General features: G+C 52.3%; 1 protein-coding gene across 4 annotated transcripts in view; it reads left to right on the top strand.

Moving 5' to 3' along the window:
- The first annotated feature begins 1,818 nt into the window (after nt 1-1,818).
- Nucleotides 1,819-22,237, top strand: part of PAK4 (p21 (RAC1) activated kinase 4) — a 45,412-nt gene continuing 24,993 nt past the window's right edge. The window contains exon 1 of one of the 4 annotated variants that reach the window (XM_045532055.1): nt 1,819-1,961. The gene's annotated coding sequence lies outside the window, so the exon portion shown is untranslated. Of the gene's footprint in view, nt 1,962-11,540; nt 11,713-18,353; nt 18,429-22,237 lie in introns of those variants that run through there. The other 3 variants (XM_045532057.1, XM_045532054.1, XM_045532058.1) reach the window with 3 other exon arrangements.

The raw sequence follows: 22,237 nt of genomic DNA, 5'->3' as shown, positions 1-22,237 counted from the left end.
TCTCTCAGCCTCAGCTCGCCCCTCTGAGAAGCAGGGATGGATAATCACAGCCCTTGTTGTTAAAATTACACTGCGTAAGTCAGGCGCGGTAGTGTGGGCCTGCTGTTCCAGCCACGTGGGATACCCAAGCAGGAGGATCCCTTGAGCCTAAGAGTTCGAGGTGAGCCTGGGAAACACACGGAGGCCCTGTTTCTTAAAAAAAAATAAAAAAAAATAAAAAATTCACAGCTTAGCGCTATGCTTCCTCATGCATAGAAACACTTGAAACGTGGGAACAATCATTAGATCTTAAAGATGTGTATTCCCTTTGCCCCAGCAGTTGCATCTAGTAATCTATTCAAAGGAAATGATTAGAGATGTGCACAAATATTTAGCTGCCTGGCTTTTTTGGGGGGGCGGGAATTACTTATAATAGCAAAATATTTATTACAGCGTAGATGTTCAACAAGAAACAGTGGTTAAACAAATTAGAGTTCATTGATAGGATGGCATCATATGCAGCCATTAAAACTAATCTTGAAGAATATGTAATGACATGGAAAGATGCTGGTGATATTTATAATCTTGTGTTTAAGTGACATGACATTCTTTAGAAATGTGCGTTTCAATTCTGTTAAAAGAAAAGAAGGTAGGTAAATGTGAAGAAGTAACTTATCATACAAATCATTCATTCATTTTCCCCGCAGACATTAATTAAATGCCTGCTATGTGCTAGACACTGTTCTGGGGCCGGTGAGAAGCACCAAACATCTAAGAGTATCTCTGAAGGGGTGGAATTACCACTCATTCAACCATCCATTCAACAAACGTTTATTGAGCATCTGCATGCCAATAATGCCAAGGCACCAGGAATGCAACAGTAAACAAAGACAAAACTCCACGCTGTCAAGGGGCTGATTTCCAGCTCGGGACACAACTAACAAACAATAACTATAATTAACAACAAAAAACAAGAAAATGCAGGCAAAAGGTTGGTAGCTTTTGAGAGGGATGTTTGTTGCTTTCTAGGGTGGGCAGGAATGATCTCACTGAGAAGGTGGCATTGGAGTAAAACCCTGAAGGAAGGGAGGGAGGGAGCCAAGAGGACACCTTTATGTTCCAGACGGAGGAACACTCAATGCAGAAAACTTGAGGCGAGAGTGCTCGGAGCCCTGTGGGTAAGATCATAGACGAGGATGCCTGAGTTTAGTTTATGGGTCTTTTGTTTGTTTGTTTTGTATTTTCCAATTTTTTTTTTTTTTTTACCAATTACTCGTTTTAAGACTTATAAAGGAGATTAAGATCAAATAGTGTCAGGTTCCCAGGCTCAGACAGACTGTCGTTCTAAACTCATTACCTACTTCCTGTGATGCTATGCCAGCTAGTTCGCCCTCTGAGCCTTAGTTTCTTTATCTGTAAAATGGGTATTAATAATATAATACAATAGGGTTGCTCATTCAGCGAGATAATGAGAACAAAGCACTTAGCCAGGTGCCCGGCTCATAATAAGTGGTTAAGAACTGTTTCTGGCCATTGTTAACCCATTACTGTATTCCACCCTCTAATTCCTTTTGGGGGGAAGGTGGGAACAGGCGATACAAGAAAACAGTCATTTCCCCTTTAAGAACCTGAGCGGGCCGGGACCCAACCTTCCCGCACCTTTTCCAAATTTTCCAATCCCTGCTTGGCATTTTCCGTCCGAAGGTCTCCGATTGGACAATCTGCACCAGTCGGAGGCTGGAGCGGGAGCTACTAGGAGCCCAGCTCCGCCCCTGCGCAGGCCCTGCCCACTGCCCGGGCAGCGCCGTTGCTATGGGGACTGGTGGGCGGCGAGGGGGGGAAAGCCCCGGATGTTCGTTGGGTATTCAACATGGCGGCAGTGGTGGCCGCCGTGGCGGCGGCGCAAGGGAACTGAAGGAGGCGCGAGGGCGCAGAGTTCGGGGCCGAGCAGCTAGGCCGCTAGCGACTGCGGCGCCGAGCCGGTAGGATAAGCGGTCTGGCCAGAGGTTTGGGGTGGGCCCAGCGCTGGCGGTGGGAGAGCGTTTACGCGAGGAGGGGGCGGGGCAGCCTGGGTCAAAGGTCACTCATGGAGGGAAGGGTCGCGTCCTAGGGGTCGAGGGTCAACGTTAAGGGGAGGGAAATGCAGAGGAAATCGGAGGTCAAACCAGCAAAGGGGGCGTGACAGAAGGGAGTGCATAGTTGGAAATTTGAAGTGGGGGCGCGTTCGAAGGGATAGGGCGAGTCTCAAAAAAGGGAGGGTTCAAGTTAATAGTTTGAGGGGAGGCTGCGCCTACAAGGGTCAGAGGCACAACCACGGGGGTGGCGAGTTGGAGGTTTAAGGCCGCAACCAGAGGAGCAAATGGATGAGATTTAGATTGGGGGGGGGCGTCTTTTAGGGGATTATAGGTGGGGCATGGCTGGAGGGTACAAAGGTCAAAATCTGACAGTGGGACAGATGTTGAAGGGTCCAAAGTTAAAACCCTCGTAGGGCATATTGAAGGGAGGAGGGGCAGGGACATCCAGGAGGTGCTTCCAGGTAGTGGGAGAAGGGGGGCCCCCTCCCACAGGTGCTGATAATATAGCAGACACTCATAAAGCAGTTACTTTGTGCTAGACCCTCTTCCCCACGCTTTACGTATATTAACTTGTTTAGTCCTCACTACAACCTTGTGGGGTCTTAACCTGTTATTAAAAGGTTAAATGATTTGCCCAAGATCACCTAATGGGTAAGTTGTGTGGCTGGAATTCCAACTCTGGAAGTCAGGCCCAGAGTCCTTCCGTGGCCTACTGCCTCTCAATCGTAATGCGGATTAATGTTTAATGAGAGCTCACACTGTGCTCAGTGATGGGTGTGTGCCCAGTTTTATTTCATTCCTACCACAATCTTGTGAAATGGGTACTAAAGATGAAGCCACTTTACAGACAGAAAAAGTGAGGCTCAGAAAGCTTCTGCTAAGGGCAGAGACAAATGCAAAGCCGAGTCTGGGTGATTCCAGAGCTCCTGCCCTAGTTGCCACATTGTCCATTGCCGGTAGTTCTGTTCCTGGAAGCAGGGGGCTGGGCAAGGCTGGGACACTCCCTGGGCAGGAACAGATTGTCTGCTTGGCCTCCTTGGAAGGGTGTGATCTGGGAGGGGAGGTTCCCATGGGCCTATGGGAGTGGGGTGTTTGTGGGTGGCTCAGAGTCTGAGTGAATCTCATGGTTTTCTGGCGGGCAAGGGTGTCCCTGGGTGGTACCCTGTGCAAAGTTGGTTGTTCTTAAAACCCCAGGCTCTCGCTGTGGTCCTCAATCACTCCCACCTCATTTCCTACTGCTCTCCCCACCACTCCCCAGCCTGTTTGCTGTTCTTGACCTCTAGGCTTCTCCTTCCTCCAGGTTATTGACCTTCGTATTCTCTCTGCCTGGAATCCTTATCCCACCCTGCCCCCTTTCACTGGGTGTCACTCACTCAGCCAGACCAGGACCACCCTAGCTCTCACTGCCCTCAGGCTCTCTCTGTCTCACTATGTGTTCTCTTCCCAGCCGCTGGCTTCCTCCTTACCTTGTTAATTAGGGCAAACATTTGGTGTCTGCCTCCCCTGCTAGAACCCCCTCCAGAATGTGGGTTCCACGTGGCAGAATTGCTCCTTGGAGTTCCTTTTCTCAGTCCCCACCTGAAGCCCTGCCTAGCCTGCAGAGGGTGCTCTTTTGGTGGTGGTTGACTGTTGGGCACTGTGCTGGGACTGCAGGGGACAAGACCCACAGAGCCCCTACCCCAGAGAGCTCTCAGGGTCCCCTGGTGGAAGCAGGCTGGAACCAGACCCCCAGCCAGTGACACATGGCTACATTTCTACAAACCCTGATGTAGCCTGCGAGGACATGTTCAGGGAGCCGGGAGAGTGTCCATACCCTGGGCTTAGGCTGAGTCCTGTGTCCCTTTCCCCTGGGAAAGTCCCCTGGGAAAGTTCTGAAGGATAAGGAGGAGGGACAGGAAAGGGTGCACCAGGCAGAAGGAGCAGTGTGTGCAGGAGCCTTGGGCATGAGTGGAGGTCAGGGGACAGGTGCAGTGTTGGGGCCTGGAGGCAACGTGTAGGCTGCGTAAGGTCAAGGCGATACCCTGAGGTAGCTCAGCCTTAAGGGACAGTGGGAGTGGGGGAGCGCTGAGGAGCTGCCGGTGTGTGTGGGGCTCTGTGGGGCCGCAGGGGGGAGTGGTTCAGAGAGCAGGTGCGGACCAGGCATGCCTGGTTCACACCCAGCCCCATCACTCACAGGCTGTGCGCGAGTGTCTCAGTTTCCTCCTCTGCAAAATGGGCATAATGATAGTGGCTGCCTCATAGAATTGCTGTGAGGATGCAGAGTGTAGAGTGCTTGGCCCAAGGCCTTGCGTGCAGTAGGTGCTGTGTAAGCAGTAGTTTTGCTGCTGCAGCTGCTGCTGCTGCTGCTGCTGCTGCTGCTCCTGCTACTACTACTACCACCGCCTGGGGAGGGCCTCTCTCCACCAGCCTCCTGGCTTTCTCTGGCAGCCATCCCACTCCCACCTGGCTCTGGCAGGGTCACAGAGCGGGCACACTGCCAGGCAACCATGTGAGGCCAACCCAGCCTCCTAACCTTGCGGTGCCAGCTCACTCAGCGTCTCAGGGCTTCGCGTAGATAAGGAGGGCTAAGGCTTTGGCACTGGAGACCCATGTTCAGGACCCTGCTTTGTCACTTACCAGTCATGGGGGACCTTGGACAGGTGATTTCTTACTTGCCAGTTTTGTTCCTTGTGATACATTGTGGACTAGGGTAAAAGAGTAGAGCTTTCAGTATAAGGAAATACCCACACAGAAATACCTACCTGTCGCATCCATCCTGGGATGGAACATGCTATGATACGGTTACAGGCCGGGGGTCTCCTCCCCACTCCCCTTCCTCCCTCCTTTCCAGTGGTAGCCGCTCTGCTGGATTTGGTCGTCAGCATTCCTCTGCAGCTTGTTATATTTTTGCTACCCTTGAATGTATTCACAAACAACAGAGCAGTAGTTATACGTTGCAACCCCATGGAGAGCTTTAACGAGATGCTTTTGCCCAGGCCCACCGCACACCATGGAAATTCTTCAGACTCGCCTGGTCTGGAGTGGTGCTGTCTTCAGTCCTTACGAAGCTCCCTGGGGGGTTCTCATGGTTAGCCGGGGCGGACCACTGCTGTTTTACAATTCATGTAAATGGTTTCACTGTTAACATGTCCTACTGCGACTCGCTTTGCTCGACATTACTATATATGTAATTTTTTTTTTAAGAGACAGGGTCTCACTAGGTTGCCCAGGGTAGAACCTGAACTCCTGGGCTCAAGCGATGTTCCCGCCTTAATCTCCCGAGCAGCTGGGACAACGGGTGGCTTTTTGCTCAGCATTAGAGTTTGGATCTTTCTCCGTGGTGATGTGTGTAGGTCTAGGACAGGTCATTTGTTTTCCCTGCTGTTACTCCTTTTTGTGATTGTGTGTCACACAGAAGTTATCTGTTTACCTTTTGGTGGCCATTTAGGTGATTTCCTGTTGGGGCTGTAACAGTGCTATGATGAAGATTCTGGAATGTCTTTCCTTGTACACTATGGCCAGAGTCTGTCTGGGGAATATGCCTCACAGTGGAAATGCTGAACTTTCCACCTTTCCTAGCCGTTGCCAAGTCGCTCTCCTAAGCGGTTGTACGAGTACATCCCAGCAGCGCTCCAGAGCTCCCTTCATTCCACGTCCTGCTTTGGGCAAGTTCCTGGCCCTCGCAACAATTTACTCACCCGTGAGATGGTAGGTTAATGGACCCTCGCACCCCACCAGGCTCATTGGAAACAGTTGGGGAGATGGTTCATGTGACTGGCTTAGCCAGGACCTGACACCCACTGGCCCCTCACACTCAGAGGAGGAGGCAGGATGGGGAGGCCTTTGACCTTTATCCTCTAGGGCATCCAGGACAGTGATGGCAGCTTTGACCCAACTCTCCCTGGGGGGCAGCTGGCAGGGCTGACAGTTGGGAAAGGGAACTGTATTAACTTGAACCTCCCTTGGGAGGAGGCAAGGGGAAAGGACGTGGAGGTTGGAAAGGGCTGGACAAACCCTTGGTACACTGTTTTGGTGTGTCTAATTATTGGTCCAGTGGTGACCAACACAGCCCAGCACTGCCCTCCTGCCCTGGCCAGAGAGGTCAGGGCTATGAAGGAGGAAGCACAGGCAGAGGGGTTGGGGTGGGGGCGGGGCACAGGGACTGTGGGGCTCCAGAGGAGGCATCTGACCCAGCCTGGGCGGTCCATGTGGGCTTTCTGGAGAAGGTGACATCTCATTGATGAGAAAGAGTGAGCCAGGCCTAGAAAGGAAGTAGAAAGAACATAGCAGGTAGTGTGTACAGAAAGTGCAAAGGCTCTGAGGTCCAGATGAGCTTGGGGTGTACAAGGACCATCACACAGGCCAGTGTGGCCGAGTGGGGGAGGGTGTCCCGGAGGGGGAGGATGTGGCAGACAAAGCAGGGCTGACAGGCCGAGGTAAGGCTTGCGGATTTCGTTCTGTGTGTGATGGGAAGTCATTGGAGGGCTTTGGCAACATCTGGTTTCCCTGTTATGAGATTGCTCAGGCTGCTGTGAGGGGAGCAGGTCGTGGTGGGGGAAGGGACAGGGAGGCTGCTGTGATAGTCCAAGCAGGAGAAGAGGGTGGATAGGATGAAGGTGACAGTGATGGAGGAGGGTCCCAAGTGCCAGCCGAGATTGTCAGTGCTTTACCCATGTTAACTCATTCGATCTTCACAGCGGCCTATGAAGTGGGTACTATTATTATCCCCACTTGCGAAATGAGAAAACTGAGACCCAGAGCGTACATGACTTGCCTAAGGTCACACAGCAGGCAAGAGGCAGAAGTAGTATTTGAACCCGGGTCCTCAGGGCTCCAGAGTCACTGCTCGTTGGGGCTGCCTGCCATTGGTTTGGAACTGGCTTTGAAGGATGGTGCTGATTCCTGTCCAGTTGGTTCTTCCCCAAGCTCCTTTTTAGACAGAAGCTCCTTGGGGACCTGTTCCACCTAGGTAGTTTCTGGGCACTGGGTCCCCTCGGGGCCCCCCTGCACCTCCTTTCCTTTCTTGTCCATTGCCCCACCTCTCCTTGCGCTGCTGGCTCATGGTGAGCCAGACTTCCTGGCCAGACGTTAGGGGTGTCCCCCACAGCTGTTTCTCCCATCACCCGAGCTGGGCCGCCACAGATGCTGCCAGCAGGAAGCAGTCTCCTTCCAAGTCACGGCCAGGGAAATGGGACCCTTCCCACCCCGGCCACCCGTCTGCGGCCAGGGCTTATTGTCTGCCAGACGCCTTGGCCCACAGGAAAGTTGTGGGGGCCAAGGAGGGTGAGAAGGGGAACTCTCCCAGGTCCCAGGGGAGCCAGCTATGGCGGATGTGACAGAAGCCGTTGCTCACTGCAGCCTGTCTCCTGGGGCCCTCAGGTCCTGCCCTGACCTTCCCCTGTGTGCGAGGCCATCTGCTGCTGTCCTAAGGGACAGTGGGGACTTCCCTGCTGTGCAGTCCAGCACATCCCTCAGCTTGCCCCCCTAGCTGGGAGCTCCCTGGGCCTCCCATTTGTCACTTACTAAATGGGGATGTTAGTGGCTACTTCTCGGGGCTGTGGAAGGATTTGAAGAGATCATATGCGTGTGTAAAATGCTAGCCCAGTGTCGGGCACGCAGTAAGCTCTTGGTGAGCGTTGACTTAACAGTTCTATAGGAACTATAGTTCAATCTCCTCGCGCCCTGCCCTCCTCTGGGCTCCCAGCCATGTGGATCCCACGATAACCCCCAGCTCCGGGCGTCCAGGCTTGGTGAGCCAAGCACCGGCACATGTGACTTATTGTCGGATGGCTCTGCACAGAGACCCTGAGAAGGAGGTGTTATTAACCTCATTTCTCTTTTCCTGCATTTTAATTTTCAGAAGGCACATTTTTGTTCCATGTGCACGTATTACCTATTCCTCTAAATAATAATTGAAACACTGCACACAGCACCAGAAGATATACAGAGACGAGCAAATCTCTTCCCTGCCCGCTGCCAGAGACAGCCACTGAGCCACTTTCTTTTCTTTCTTGCACTATTTGTTTCCTACAAGTGTTCTCCACTCCTTTTAGTTTTTACTCAAATGGAGCGGACTTCCCGTGTGTGTCATACGTCCTGCCCTTTGCGGTTTCCCTCCGAAGTTCTGTGTCAGGACAGAGAGTGCTTCCCCGATTGTCCCCTGGCAGGTGTGTGCCCCGACAGTTCCCTGTGTGCCAGTGACCGTTCAGGTGGTTCCACTCTTCCCCTGCTGTGAACTGGGCTGCGTCTGCATGCGAGCTTCGTGTATCTGAGCTCGTGGTCTCCTGGTCTGGGATGGGTGCCCCGTTAGCGCTACCAGTAGTGTTCCCTCCTGCCAGAGGGGCCGTGCCGTTCACACTCCCACCCCAGTGTCTAATGGCACCAGCGTTTCCTCGCATGCTCACCAGTGTGGACGGGGCGTTACATGATGCTTTGACGTTTGCCAATGAGACAGATAACAAATGGCCCTCCTTGTGGTTCTGATTTTAATATGAGTAAAGTGGAACATCTGTGTGTTGTCGAGAACCATCTGGGCTTCTCTGGGAGCTGTCTGTTCCTGATTTTATTTTCCCTGAGAAGGGGAAACTGAGGCACAGGCCAGCAGCCCCACAACAAGTAAATGACAGATCTGGGGCTCAAACCCAGGCCTTCTTGGCTCCGTTCTGGAGTTCCTAACCTGTCTGACACAGTGGAGGTCAAGGTCCTGGACTTTGGAGCCAGCTTTGCCACTTACTAGCTGTGTGACCCCAGACAAGTCACTTCACCTCTCTGTGCCTTGGTGTCCTCATCTGTGAAAAGTGGATGACAGTTATACCTCCTCACAGGGTTGTTCTGAGGGTAGAAATGCATGTTCAGCAGGTAAGATGCATAGTAAGTGTCCAAAGACTGTCAGCTGCTAGTGTTAATGCGCAGAGTACTATCCTGTATTGTTAATACCACCAGGCCCTGTTCTCTGTGCTTTCTGTGAGCCAAGACACAGGTGCCATTACTGTCTCCCTTTTATAGGGAAGAACACGGAGAACCGGCAGATGAGCAGGGCTGGGGCTTGCTGAGGGCCCCTACCTCCCACCCCCAGACTAAGCACCAGGATTAGAAGGCTCTGCCTCCTCCTTCTCCCACCCCGTTCTGTCGTGTCTCCATGCTGTGCAGGCTGCAGTGGAGCTTTTGAGGGGACACCTTGAGAGGTGGTTGCCCTGGGCAAAGTCCTCACATGGAGAGCCTCCCTCCTGGCCCTCCCTGCTCCCACCCCGGCCAGCCCTGGAAACTCCTGATAAAGCTGCATTGTGCAGCGGTTTCGAGTTTGCTCCCCCAGCTCCCCCAGCTCGGTTTCGCCACTCCCACACCTCGCCACTCCCACCCTTCGGAAAGCACCACAGAAAGCGCTTGCCATCCGGGGCCGCCTGCCCTGCCTCCTTCTCCCCCTCCTGCCCCCACAGGCAGCGGTCAGCCCTGGGCGCAGGAGAAAGTAGGACACTGCAGGCTGCTGGCCTCTCCGCGACTCGGCCCCCAGGTGAAGACCCCGCAGGCAGTCCTTGTCCCTGTCTCCCGAGGAACCCTCCTTCCCTGCTGCCCATAGGGACCTCCCTCTCCCTGTTGTCCCTTCCCCCAAATCTTCCACTGCAGCCTGGCCCCAGATTATTTGCCTCTGAAATGCTATATATACACATAGCACTTATAATTCCACTACTCTTTCAAAACCTTTAATAACTGTCAAGTATAATGTGTCTACAGAAAAGTGCACAAAATGCACATGTCAGTTTAGCAAAGAATTGTAAGGTGAATAAACACTTCACCACCAGGTGGGTGAAAACAGAGAACGCAGCATCCCCAAAGCCTCCCCATCTCCCCTCGACCACGGCCTCAGTAGTGACCACGCTCCTGACCTTGGTGGTCATCATGTCCTTGCTTTTCCCGATAGCTTTTACCACCAGGTGTGCATCCCTGAATTCCAGAATGTCGTCTCGCCTGCTTTTGAACTTGACATAAATGCAGTCTTCCAGTGTGTCCCTGTCTGAGGCTATGTCTTTCATCTTTAGGTCTGTGAGATCCATCCTCGTGGCCGCGTGTGTCTGTGGTTCATCCCTCTCGTTGCCGTGCCGTGTTCTGTCTCTCTGTCTCCTGCCGTGCTGGTGCCTGTGTCCTCTTTGCAGGTGTCTGCTGGGGCCTGTGCGTGCGTTTCTGCAGGGGACGGACAGACCCAGGAGTGCGTTGCTCGGGGCAGAGGGTGGGGCAGTTTCAGCGTTGGTGGACATCCCGAGGTGGTCGTGCCCGTGTACACTCCCAGTAGTGGTGGGTAAGAATTTTTTCCCCCCGACATCCTCACCAACACTTGGTACTATCAGACTTTTTAGTTGATCTTGGAACATTTTTATTCTTTTCTCCTGCAAAAGTATTAGTAACACTGCTGGTTGCGTTGGGAGGGGTCCTCCCTGTTTTCTCCTCCCTGTTCCTGCCCGTCCCAGCTCTCACCCATTCTACAAATAAGAGTCAAGTGTTGGGGATCACGGGTGAACGCAGGTAGCAGGTGGCCCCCGCCGAGCTGTCTGGCAGGGGACACAGAGACAGGTAGGATAAACCAAACGGGTGGCTCTCAAGCCCCCATCTTCCCACAGTGACCCTGTCTCAGTAACGGGCACCCATGTCCATCCTCTTGATTAGGACGCCAAGGCTGGCATCATCCTGACTCCTCTCTTCCTCTTCTCCACCCCCAAATGTCAGGAAAGCCTGTCACTATTCCTTCAGAATGTGACCTGGTGCCTCACAGCCTCACCTCCCTCCTGGACCACTGCTGCAGACTCGTGGCTCCCGCTTCCTCCACTGTCCCCACACAGCCAGAGGGGGCTGTGAACACCTGGTCACATCCCATCCCTGCTCTGTTAGGGACCCTCCCCTGACTCCACCTGTCCCAGGGGAGAAGCCCATGCATGAGGCCTGAGACCCGGGCCCAGCTTTGCAGCCTGCCCACTTCACTCCTGTCCTGCCACACCATTCCTGAACATTCTAGGCTACGGCCCGTGTCAGGGCCTTTGTTCTTGCTGCCCTCTCTGCTGGCAGCACTCTCCGTCCCTCCATTCGGGCGCATCTCCACCCGACCACTGGGTCTGCAGGGGCAGTCCCTGTCGTTCTCTCTGGCCACCTTCCCCTGCATGGTTTTCTTTGTGGCACTCATTATAGTTACTTGCATCACACTATGATTTTTATTGTGTCCCTCCCATAACTTGGCTTCCCGTGGGTGGGGAATGACAGGGCCTTACTGTCCCTTGCCGTGTTCTCAGGGCTTGGCATGTAGTGGTCTCTGGATCAACACTGGCTGACTGACCGAGTGAGCTGTCGTAAGCTGAGCTGCCGGTGTCTAATGGGGGCTCCGCCCTGGGTGGGGAGCGCAGGGCGGGCTTCCCTGAGGAGGAAATGCCACTTGAAGTATGACCTGGCCTGAGCTGAGGGAGGAGCAAGGCCGAGGCTGAGCAGCTGCCTGTGCAGCTCTCCTGGGGCGGGAGAGTGCGAGGGGCCTCTGAGGAAGGGTCAGTTCTGGAGTTGGTCTGGATTCGAATGGTGACAGCCACTCAGGCCTTTCCTGGCCTCAGCGTTGTCTGCTCTAGAATGAAGCTCCTTCGGGTGATCTCGGGCCTCCCTGAAGTTCTGCTGCTGACGTGCTTATCCTGGTGCCAGGCTCAGAAATGTAAATGTGATTGTTTATTTTTTCTACAAATACTCTGGAGTGCTGACCTGCTGTGACTTCCAGGGACACAGTGGTAGACAAACAGACCCAGTTGCTACCCATTTGGAGCCTGCTTGGTGGCCTCTTGGCTGTCTGGGGTGCCCCAGCTTGGAGGCAGGAGAGGGCCTGACATGACCCTGGGCCTGGAGTATCCTTATTCTGGACACAGGAAGCTTTTTAGGCTGATTAATAGGGGAAAGTAATTGAGGGTTTGCGTGCGCTGGCGCTGGGCCCTGTGCGGTGCTCCCACGCTGTTGCCCACCCTCCCAGGGTCCCAGGAGGTGGCCAGCAACACTCATTTGACCCATTTCACAGATGTGGAGGGTGAGGGTGGCGCTACAGGTAGGTAAGTCCTTGGCCCATCTTGCAAGCTGGTGCCGAGTGGGTCTGCTGGTCTCTCCCCTGTGGTGCTGGTTTGCTTTTCCCCGGTGGCCAGTCGCATGGAGCAGTTTCCCATTTGTTCTTCTGGCCCCTGTGAAGGGCCATTCATGGCGCTCGTCTGCCTTTCCACTGGGCTGTCTGCCCTTTTAGTTTCCATTCGGGTTAAATCCTAGATTCTGGATGAGAGCCTTTGCTTCCAAGGTGTTACGCTGAACCTTCTCCCGGTTGGTGGCTTGTCTTTTCACTGTTTTTATTTTGTATTTGATGAACAGAAGTGCTTAATTTTAATGTAGTCAAGTTTGCCACTCATTTCCTTTGTAGGTTTATAGTTCTGCTTTTCCCGTTTTGTCTGTATTGTTTTCATGTGTACGTGGTGCGAGGTGGGCATCCAGTTCCATGTTGTCCACGTGGATTCCCCAACCATCTAGGCGCTATTTACTGAAAACAGACTGACTTTCCCCACTGCTGCCTTTATCATAAATCATGTCTCAACATAATTGTCTGTTTCTAGGTGCTCTCTTCTTTTCTCTTCTGTGTGTTCCCGTGGTAGAACCACACTGTCCTAATTTCTTTAGTTTGTAAGTCTTGATTGCAGCGAGAGCAAGCTCTCCCGCTTGTTCTTCAAGAGTATCTTGGCCATTCTTGACTTTTTACAATGTTTTAGAAATATTAGACAAGCATTTTGTCAGTGTATTGTGCACCACACACACACGTAAACACACACATACACACACATGCGCACATGCGGCAACGAGTCTCCCAATCCATGAACGTGGTATGTCTCTCCATTTATTTATATCATACTTTTTCAGCAGAGGCCTTGCCCACCTCTTGTTGATTATTCCAGGGTACTCTGTAATGCAGCAGAGGGTACGGTCTGTGCCCTTCTCTCCCACGAGGCATTTTGCTCCCTGGGTTTGGCCTTGCTGGGTGAAGACCTCATAGCTGTGGCAGGAGCCCACCTCCCCCATTCCCTGCTTCCTCCTGGCACCATCCCTGGGCCCTGGTAGAGGGTGGGCAGGGTGCCCAGAGAGGAGGCTGTAATTTTCCTGAATGATTTCAAGGACTAATTAAAGGTTTTCCTTGACTAATCAGCTTACAATTTAATTATCAGGGAGCAGGCTCAGGGATGCGGGAAGCAGCTCTGCTGGGGTCTCCCCTCAGCGTGGCAGGAAAGAGCCCGGGCCCAGCCCTACCCTGTGGGGGTGGCAGGATCTGGGGATACCCCAGCACCCTCCAGCGGGTCAGTGGGGTTCTCCATTGCTGCGAGAGACAGAGGTGGGGGGCAGCAGGTGCGGTTGAGGTTAGAGCAGGTCCCTCCCCTGCCTCAAATCCTCCCGTGGCCCACATTTCCCAGGGAGGGGTCAGGACCCAGCCCCTCCAGCGCTTGGGCAAGGCCCTGCCCCCTGGCCGCCTGCCGGCCTCTGTGCTCTCTCTTCACTTGTTCTGTGGGTCTAGGCTTGAAGGTCAGCACCCCTGGGAAGCCTTCTCTGGCGTCCCTCCTGCTGGCTCTCATCACAGTTGTTCATCCACTCACTCGTCCTGCCCGCACGATACGTACACTGAGGGGGTTCTCAGTGTTCAGGGGACCCAAGAGGACAAGGGGTTCAGGACTGGAGCTCCGAGGAGAGGGCTGGGAGTGGGTGTTCCGGCAAGGAGGCCCCAGTGATGGCTGAGGCCTTCCCAGGGCAGGCGGCTGGCGGGACCCAGGATGGGCTCCTGGGAGTTTGTGCAGGGGGAGGGGACCTGGAGATGGCTGTGCCAGGCCTGGCTTCGTTCCTTGCATTCCTCAGCAGGCCCCAGACTCCCGGTGGCCCTAGGTGGGGGAGGGTGAGCCAGCAAGAGAGGGGCCTTCCGGGTACTGCCCCTGTCACTCTGTGGGCCTTATCATCCTGTCTCTGTCTCACTTTACACCCTCCCATCCCCAGGTCTCAGGCCTGGATCTGTGAGTCTGGCCCCCTCCATCCTCACCCCTGGCTGGACATTAGATCACCTGCGGGGGATGGGAAGTGGCCGAGGGGTGGCAAACCCAGACCATTGGAGTCAGAATCTCTGGCTGTGGGGCCCGGGCGTTGGGGTTTTTAAAAGCCCCCCCCCCCCCCCCCGTGACTCTACTCTGATTTGAGCTGGGATGAGAACCACCACCCTGCAGGAATGATGGCAAACACGAATTAGCTTGGGGAATGTTCTGAGTTCTTTTTGAGGCTCCTGACGTGGAGTGATGAAGCCACGGCATGCCATAGGAAGAGGTGACTCCTATGTTATGGACAAGGCAGCTGAGGCCCAGAGAAGCCTTGCGTGCCTGGCAGTGTGGCCTCTGTCACCGTCTTATCTTCCCATCCCTGGGCCGTCTGGATGTCTGTCTGGGCCGTTTCTCTGTCTACCCCTCGCTCTCCATTTCCTCTCTCGTCTTCCTGTTTCTCTGTCTCTTGTCTCCCTCTCCTCCTCCCTCCACATTTCTGCTGCCCCCCCTCACCTGGCAGAAGCTTCTAGGCTTCTCTTTTTTGAGGCAGGATCCAGCTGAAGCCACAGAGAGGAGATGATTTCTGCAGGCCCAGGACATCCTTCTGATGGGAAGGATGCTGATGTCACCGTGCTGGCCTCCTTCGCTGCTCCTGACACCTGGGGTCTGGGGGCGGGGGATGCACAGCATCTGACGGACAGTTGCGGGGTGCTAGGGCCAGCTTTGCAACCCTGTAGAGAGGACTGGACTGTCCAGGAGGGCAGACTGTGACACGAGACCCCTCCACGGGCCCAAAAATCTGGTGTTATCATCCGTTGCTAGTTAACATTGCAGGCTCCCGTGGGGTAGGACTGCCTGCTGGCCAGTAGTTTAATTCCAGCAAAGGTTTGTGCTAAGGTGTGAATAAAGAGGCTTTATTGTTTGATGGGAAAAAAGGGGAATGAAAGCCAGTGCTCCCCTGTGTCCCCACTTGCTGAGGGCTCCCCTGGCCTCTTCTCCCCTCGCCCCTCTGCAGGGAAGGGCTCAGGAGCCCGGCTCCCCCTCCCGCCTCTCCTAGCTCCAGCACAGCTTCCTCTGTGACCTCCGGCAAGGCCGAGAGCCTCAGAAGTCTCTGAGTTCCCTCATCTGGAGCAGGAGGATAATGATTCTAGCTGCCTCCCAGGGTTGTTGGGAGGATTAAGTGAGTCAGCGTGTGTGACGTTCAGAAGAGGTTACTATCATGTCATTGCGGTCACTGTTACTGTCATTACCATCACAGTTATTAGAGAGGCAGGGTATGCGCTTGGATTTAGTAGTTAGGGTTCACAGAGGGAGTGATCCGCGATGCTTTGCTACTGTGATTAGGTCACATTTCCTATTGTAAAATGTGGGACACTTGTGTTACGGAAATGTTCGCACATACTCAAAAGGATGGTCTCTTGCCCTCCCCACGTCCCTGTCACCAGCCCCAGCAGGTCCCAGATGTGACCACGCTTTGTCATTTATACCCCCTTACCCCACCTCCCTGATTATTTCAGGACAAATCCCAAACATATAGCCATAAAAATTTCAGGCTTTTTTTTTTTTTTTGAGACAGAGTCTCACTTTGTTGCCCGGGCTAGAGTGAGTGCCATGGCGTCAGCCTCGCTCACAGCAACCTCAAACTCCTGGGCTTCAGCGATCCTACTGCCTCAGCCTCCCGAGTAGCTGGGACTACAGGCATGTGCCACCATGCCCGGCTAATTTTTTCTATATATATTTTAGTTGGCCAGGTAATTTCTTTCTATTTTCAGTAGAGACGGGGTCTCGCTCTTGCTCAGGCTGGTCTCGAACTCCTGACCTCGAGCGATCCTCCCGCCTCGGCCTCCCAGAGTGCTAGGATTACGGGCGTGAGCCACTGCGCCCGGCCAAAATTTCAGATTTTTTATAAAGAGGCGTTTCTTAATATCCTCACGTTTCCTCAGTTGTCATAATTCTTTTTTCAGTTTGATTTGGGTCCAGACAAGGTCTCCACTTTGCATTTGGTCACTGGACCTCTCAAGTCTTCCGTCTGCAGGATTTCCCCGTCAGCTCTTTTGCGCTCGCTGCTGTAGTCGTTTATCTGTGGAAGACCCGGGCTGTTTGTCCCAGAGGGTTTCCCAGGCTGGAGCCGGCTCCTACGTCCTTGTGGTGTCGTCACATGGTCCCTCTGTTCTCTGCGCTTCCTGTAAGTGGGGACTGAGGTCTGGAGTCAGGTTCAGTCTGTTCTGGCAGAAACACTGTCAGAGGTGGTGCCATGTGTGAGCATTAGGGTGATTTAATATTCATGTGACTGTCGCGTTATAAAATGAATTCAGTAAAAAAAAAAGTGAGTAGATTGAAGAAAAACTCTTAGGTCACTCCTAGTAAGGCTGGTACCCAGGTCCAGCAAAAGTAGGGCAGGAGGGACCCGAGGGGCTGGGGCTCGGAGCTCCCCTGGAGCCTGGGCACAGAGGGCTGTGCTGTGGGCCCCAGCTTCAGGCAGGCTGAAGCCTGAGTGACCTCGGGCTGGCCCTTCCCCTCTCTGAGCCTCACGCTCCTCCTCTGGAGAACAGGGTGTTAACAGCACGCTCCTCGATGTCTTATTTGGCACCAGCGTGGTGCCTGCACGTAGTGCTTTGTAGTGGCCTTACTGCTGTCCTGTGTCTCTAGCACAGGGTGACCAGCTGTGGTGTTCCAGGGCAGGAAGGCTTCCTGGGGAATGTGACTGGGGCAGGACACGAGAGTGCCGGTGTGTGGCGAGACCTGGGTGTTGTTGCCCGAGTTGAGGGCTCACGGGCTGGCTGCTTTCAGGCCTTTGTCTTCCTTGCAGGAAACAGGCCAAGAGCTACGAGGGAGGAAGACTGCTGCTGTGGTTGTGGTGGCAGTTCCAGCCCTGGGGAGCGTGCGTGCGTGCGTGCGTGCGTGTGTGTGTGTGTGTGTGTGTGTGTGTGTGTGTACATACTCATAGCAAAGCAGAAACAGAGCAAAGAGATGGGGAGAGAGAGAGGGAGGTTGTTTGCAGGCACATGCAAACACAGAGAAAGCTTTTAGTTGTCCAGATCGATCTCCCTGGTTTTTCCTGCATGGTGGTGTAAAATCTGGCATGTATACAGAAGAGTGCACAGAACCTGTGTTTAGTTTAATGAATAATTGTAATGCAAACACCCATGCAGCGACCACCCAGATCAAGAAGACAAGCACTGCAGCTCCCCCCAACCCTGTCTACTTTCCCCAGTACTATCAAATAAATTCAACCTCCCTCCTTCCTTTTCATTCTTGTCTCTTTTTTGGTAAATTATGATAGATGTTAGACACCACCAGGAGAATAGAGAGTCATCTGCTGGACTCCCTTGGGCCCACTGTGTAGCTAAAAGACAAATACTCTTGTCACGGTTGCAGCCCCCAGGTGCCCTCCCCCAGGTTCCAGGCCCTTGGGTCCCAGTGTTGTTGTGCAGGCTTTAAACTGCACACAAATGGTATGACGCTGACAGCTCTTGCTGCAGCTTGCTCTCAGTATTTTGCTCTTGAGATTTCCCTGGGTGGATAAATGAAGGCCTGTGCCAAGAAGAATGGTCCCCAACAGGGATCAGACGTGCCCCCTCCCATAGCCAAATGAACGCAGCCTGGCTCTGAGGGATCCTCAGGAGGGTGCCCTGGGCTCCTCTCACCCAGGCCTGCAGCCCCCTAGTCCATCCGGGTTTGAAGCAACAGCCTCAAGTGGAAGTGGACGTTTCCTGTCCCCGGAGAGCACTGCCGGCCTCCCGGGTCTCCGAGTGGGATTCAGTCACAGGCCCTTGATGTGTAAGGGGCCTTCGCTGAGTGCCTGTAAGGTACAAAGGAGGCTCTGGTGCCCCTGGGGTCTTTCTGTGCCACGGAGGGGCCTTCCCTGCAGGAGGGAATGGATCAGGGGCTGGGGGCAGGAGGGTCTCTTCTCTTCCTCCGTCCCCCGTCCCTGTTAGCTAGTCTCAGGCAGCCTGTCATGGGGAGGCCTTCTGGGTTGGAGGTCACTATTGAAGCCTGCGGATCCAGCTGGTGGCCTAGGTTAGGCATGTGGCAACCCCTGTCCCACCTCTGTTAGCCTCAGTTTCCCCATTTATAAAATGGGGTTGTGTAAGGGTTATTTCATCCATGTAAAGCATTCATGTGACCTGGCACACAGAAAGCTCCTAATGAGGGTTAGCTGTCAGTGTCATTGTCGTTACTGCCATTCTCTTTCATTTTGTAGATATTCACTGTTTACCTCCTCTGAGTCTAGCCCTTCGGCACCACCCTGCCAGGCTGGTGGTGACCTGTCAGGCTGGACCCTGCCTTCGCAGAACCTGCGGCCCAGAGAGGGAGACAGACGTGGCCCCAGGTAGGGACAGACAGCCCAGAGTGACCTTGGGGTAAGGACAGGTCAGAGTGTGATGGCTGTGATGGGAGAAGCCTGGGCTCCAGCCCAGGAAATGAGGGAAGGCTTCCTGGAGGAGGAGACATCTGAGCTGAGGCCTGAAAGAGTAGCAGGGTTAGTTTGTGGGATGGTGCTCCAGGGAGAGCAAACAGCATGTTCAAATGTTCATAGGCTAAAAGATGGGAAATGGCCTAGCATTTTTAATAAATTAATAATATTTTTAAGTAAACATTTTGTTTTGAGATCATTGTGGAGTCACGTGCAGTTGTAAGAAATACAGAGAGATCTGGTGCACCCAGTTCCCCCAATGATAACCTCTCGAGAAACTGTGTGCAAGATCACAACCAGAGTATTGACATTGATACAGTCAAGGTACGGAACATTCCATCACAAAGATCCTTCCTAATGCCCTTTTATAGCCACACCCTTCCCCTGTCCATCCCAAACCTCTGGCAACCAGTCATCTACCTGTTCCCCATTTTTTTAATTCTGTCATTTCAAGAATGTTATGTAAGCAGATTGTCCAGTATGTAACCTTTTTGCATTGACTTTATTCACTCAGTGTAATTCTCTGGAGATTCATCCACGTAGTTGTGTGTTAATAGTTATTGCTGAGTAGTATTCCATGGTACGGGTGCACCACAGTTCATTTAACCATTTTCCTATTGAAGGACATCTGGGTTTTTTCTAGTTTGGGGATTTTACAAACAAAACTGCTATAACATTCACATACAGATTTTTGTGTAAATGTAAATTTTTGGGTTTTTTGGGGGACAAATAGCCAGAAGTATAATTGCTGGGCAGTATGGTGGTTACATGTTTTTTTTTTTTTTTTTTTGGAGACAGAGTCTCACTCTGTTGCCGGGGCTAGAGTGCTGTGGCGTCAGCCTAGCTCACAGCAACCTCAAACTCCTGGGCTCAAGTGATCCTACTGCCTCAGCCTCCCGAGTAGCTGGAACTACAGGCATGCGCCACCATGCCCGGCTAATTTTTTCTATATATATTTTTAGCTGTCCATATAATTTCTTTCTATTTTTAGTAGAGACGGGGTCTCACTCTTGCTCAGGCAGGTCTCGAACTCCTGAGCTCAAACAATCTGCCTGCCTCGGCCTCCCAGAGTGCTAGGATTACAGGCGTGAGCCACCGCACCCAGCCCAGTTACATGTGTTAAAGACTCTTGGAAAACCAAAGTGTTTTCTAGAGTGGCTGGACCATTTTATATTCCCACCAGCAATGTAAGAGGATCCAGTTTCTCTGCATCCTCACCAACACTTGATATTGTCACTATTTTTTATTTTCTCTCTTCTAATAAGTATGTAGTGATATCTTATTGTGGCTTTAATTTGCATTTTTCTAATGGCTAATGGTGATGAGCATCCATTCACGTGCTCGTCTGCCATCTGTGTATCCTCTTTGGAGAAATACCTTTTCATGTCTTCCGTCCATTTTCTTATTGGATTGTTTGGTTTTTTTTACTGTTGAGTTTTAAGAGTTCTTCATTCTACGTACTAGCGTTTGTCAGATATGTGGTGTGCAAACATTTTCTCCCAGTTTGTAGCTTGTCTTTTTATACTTTTCATGTGGACTGTTGCAGAGCAAAAGGTTTTAGTTTTCATGGGGTCACTTTACTAATTTTTTCTTTTATGGCTTGTGCTTTTGGTGTGGAGTCTAAAAACCCTGTGCCTTGTCCTAGATCCTGAAGATTTTCTCCTGTTTTTTTTTCCCTAAAGGTTTCAGAGTTTTACTTTAAGTCCCATGATTCACTGTGACTTAAGTTTTATACAAAATGTGAGGTTTAGATCAAGGTTTGGGTTTTTGCATATGTATGTCCAATTGTTCTAGCACGATTTGTGGAAAATGCTGTCTTTCCTCCACTGAATTGCGAATGCTTCTTTGTCAAGAATCAGTTACCACAATGAGATACCACTTCACACTTGCAAGGATGACTACTATCAAAAAAACAAAAATAACAAGTGTTGGGAGGATGTGGAGAAATTGGTTGCATTGCTGGTGGGAATGTAAAATGATGCAGCCGCTATGGAAAATAGTTTGGCAGTTTCTCAAAAGTTTAAACATAGAATTACCATACGACCCAGCAATTCCACTCCAGGCATACGTCCAACAGAACTGAAAGCAGGGCTCCAACAGATACTTGTAACCCAGGCCCATGGCAGCATTATTCACAATAGCCAAAAAGTGGAAACAACCCTGTGTCCATCAGTAGATGAATGGAGAAACGAAATGTGGCGTGTATGCACGATGAATGTTCAGCCAGGAAAAGGAATGGAATTTTGGTAGATGCTAAAATATGGGTGGGCCTTGAAAACGTGGTGCTTGGTGAAACAAGCTAGACAGAAGGAGAAACAGTGTATGATTCCACTCGTATGAGGCATCTGGAATAGGCAAATTCAAAGGGACAGAAAGTAGAATAGAAGTTATTGGGCTAAGGGGACAGGGGAAGGGGGAGCTATTGTTTAATGGGTACAGAGTTTTTATTGGGATGAAATGTTTGGGTGTAGACTGTGGTGATGGTTATACAACAGTGTGAGTACATTTAATGCCACTGAATTGTACACTTACAAATAGTTAAAATGATAAATACTATGTATATTTTACCTCATTAAAAAATAATTTTTGAAAAACCAGCCAGGTGTATTTTCGTAGGTCTGTTTCTGGGCTCTGTCCTGTCACACTGATCTCTGTGTTTGTCTCACACCGTCCAGTTTGCTGTGACTGTAGCAGACAGCAGGCCTCAGGAGCAGTGGGGGGATTCCTCCCACTTTCTTGTTTTTTTCCCCCTCCGGAGGTTGAGCTCCCCAAGGGCTCCGCATGTGGCAGGTAGCACTGTGGTGGGCCTAGTTTCAAAGTCATCCTCAGCCTCCTGTCTGACGCATCAACAAGTGTTGCTTTTTCGTGGTAGGCACAACTCAGGTCTGTCTCTCTCTCTCTAGCTCCTGCTGTCCTGGCTGCCATCGTCAGTTGCCTGGAGCAGGGCTGCATCCTTGTCACTCATCCCCACACCTGCCCAGGCCCCCTTCATCCCATCCTCCGCAGGGCAGCGGAGTTACGGCTTCATAGCCTGGGCCTGTCCTCAGCGCCCACGTCGGCTCCCCTTGCTCTCCAGTGGCCTGCCTCCCCCACCCCGCCCTCCCCTCAGGTCCCTCCAGCCAGCCTGTGTCAGCTGGAACGTCACATTTCGTTTGTGTGATGCTTGACTGTAAGCCCCAGCGCAGGTGGCACATGCAGACGCAGGCTGGATTTCTGTTGATGGAATCCCTGAACGAAGGGAGGGAGTTGCGTGCAGCCAGAGTAGGCAACCCGGGAGGAGAGTGTAGAGAAATAAGGTCAGAGAGGTGGGCATGACCCTGGTGAGGAGATGGCGCTAGCTGTGTGGGTCCGAGTAGGTTTTCAGCAGGAAAGGGACACAGTCAGATTAGGTTTACAGAGATCAGTGGGGAACCTGCAGCCTCAAGGCCACATGTGACCCTCCTCATCCCCAAGTGCAGCCCCTCAACCAAATCCAAACTTCACAGAACAAATAAAAATGCTTTATTAAAAGGATTTGTTCTATAAAATTTGGATTCATTCGAAAGGCTGCACTCAAAGATCCAGGCGGCCACATGTGGCCCCAAGGCTGCAGGTTCCCCACCCCTGGATGGGCATTCTGATGGCTTTTGTAAACATGAAAGGCTGTTCAACCTACTAAGTAGAAAAATACAAATGAAAACTAGGCTGAGAGGGGCCAGACCTCACCTGTCTGGCAAAGATAAGAG

Source organism: Lemur catta, chromosome 19, assembly GCF_020740605.2.
Source record: "Lemur catta isolate mLemCat1 chromosome 19, mLemCat1.pri, whole genome shotgun sequence".
NCBI lineage: Eukaryota > Metazoa > Chordata > Mammalia > Primates > Lemuridae > Lemur > Lemur catta.
The sequence above is the reverse complement of the archived record's forward strand: the minus strand, read 5'-3'. Positions and strand labels throughout refer to the sequence as shown.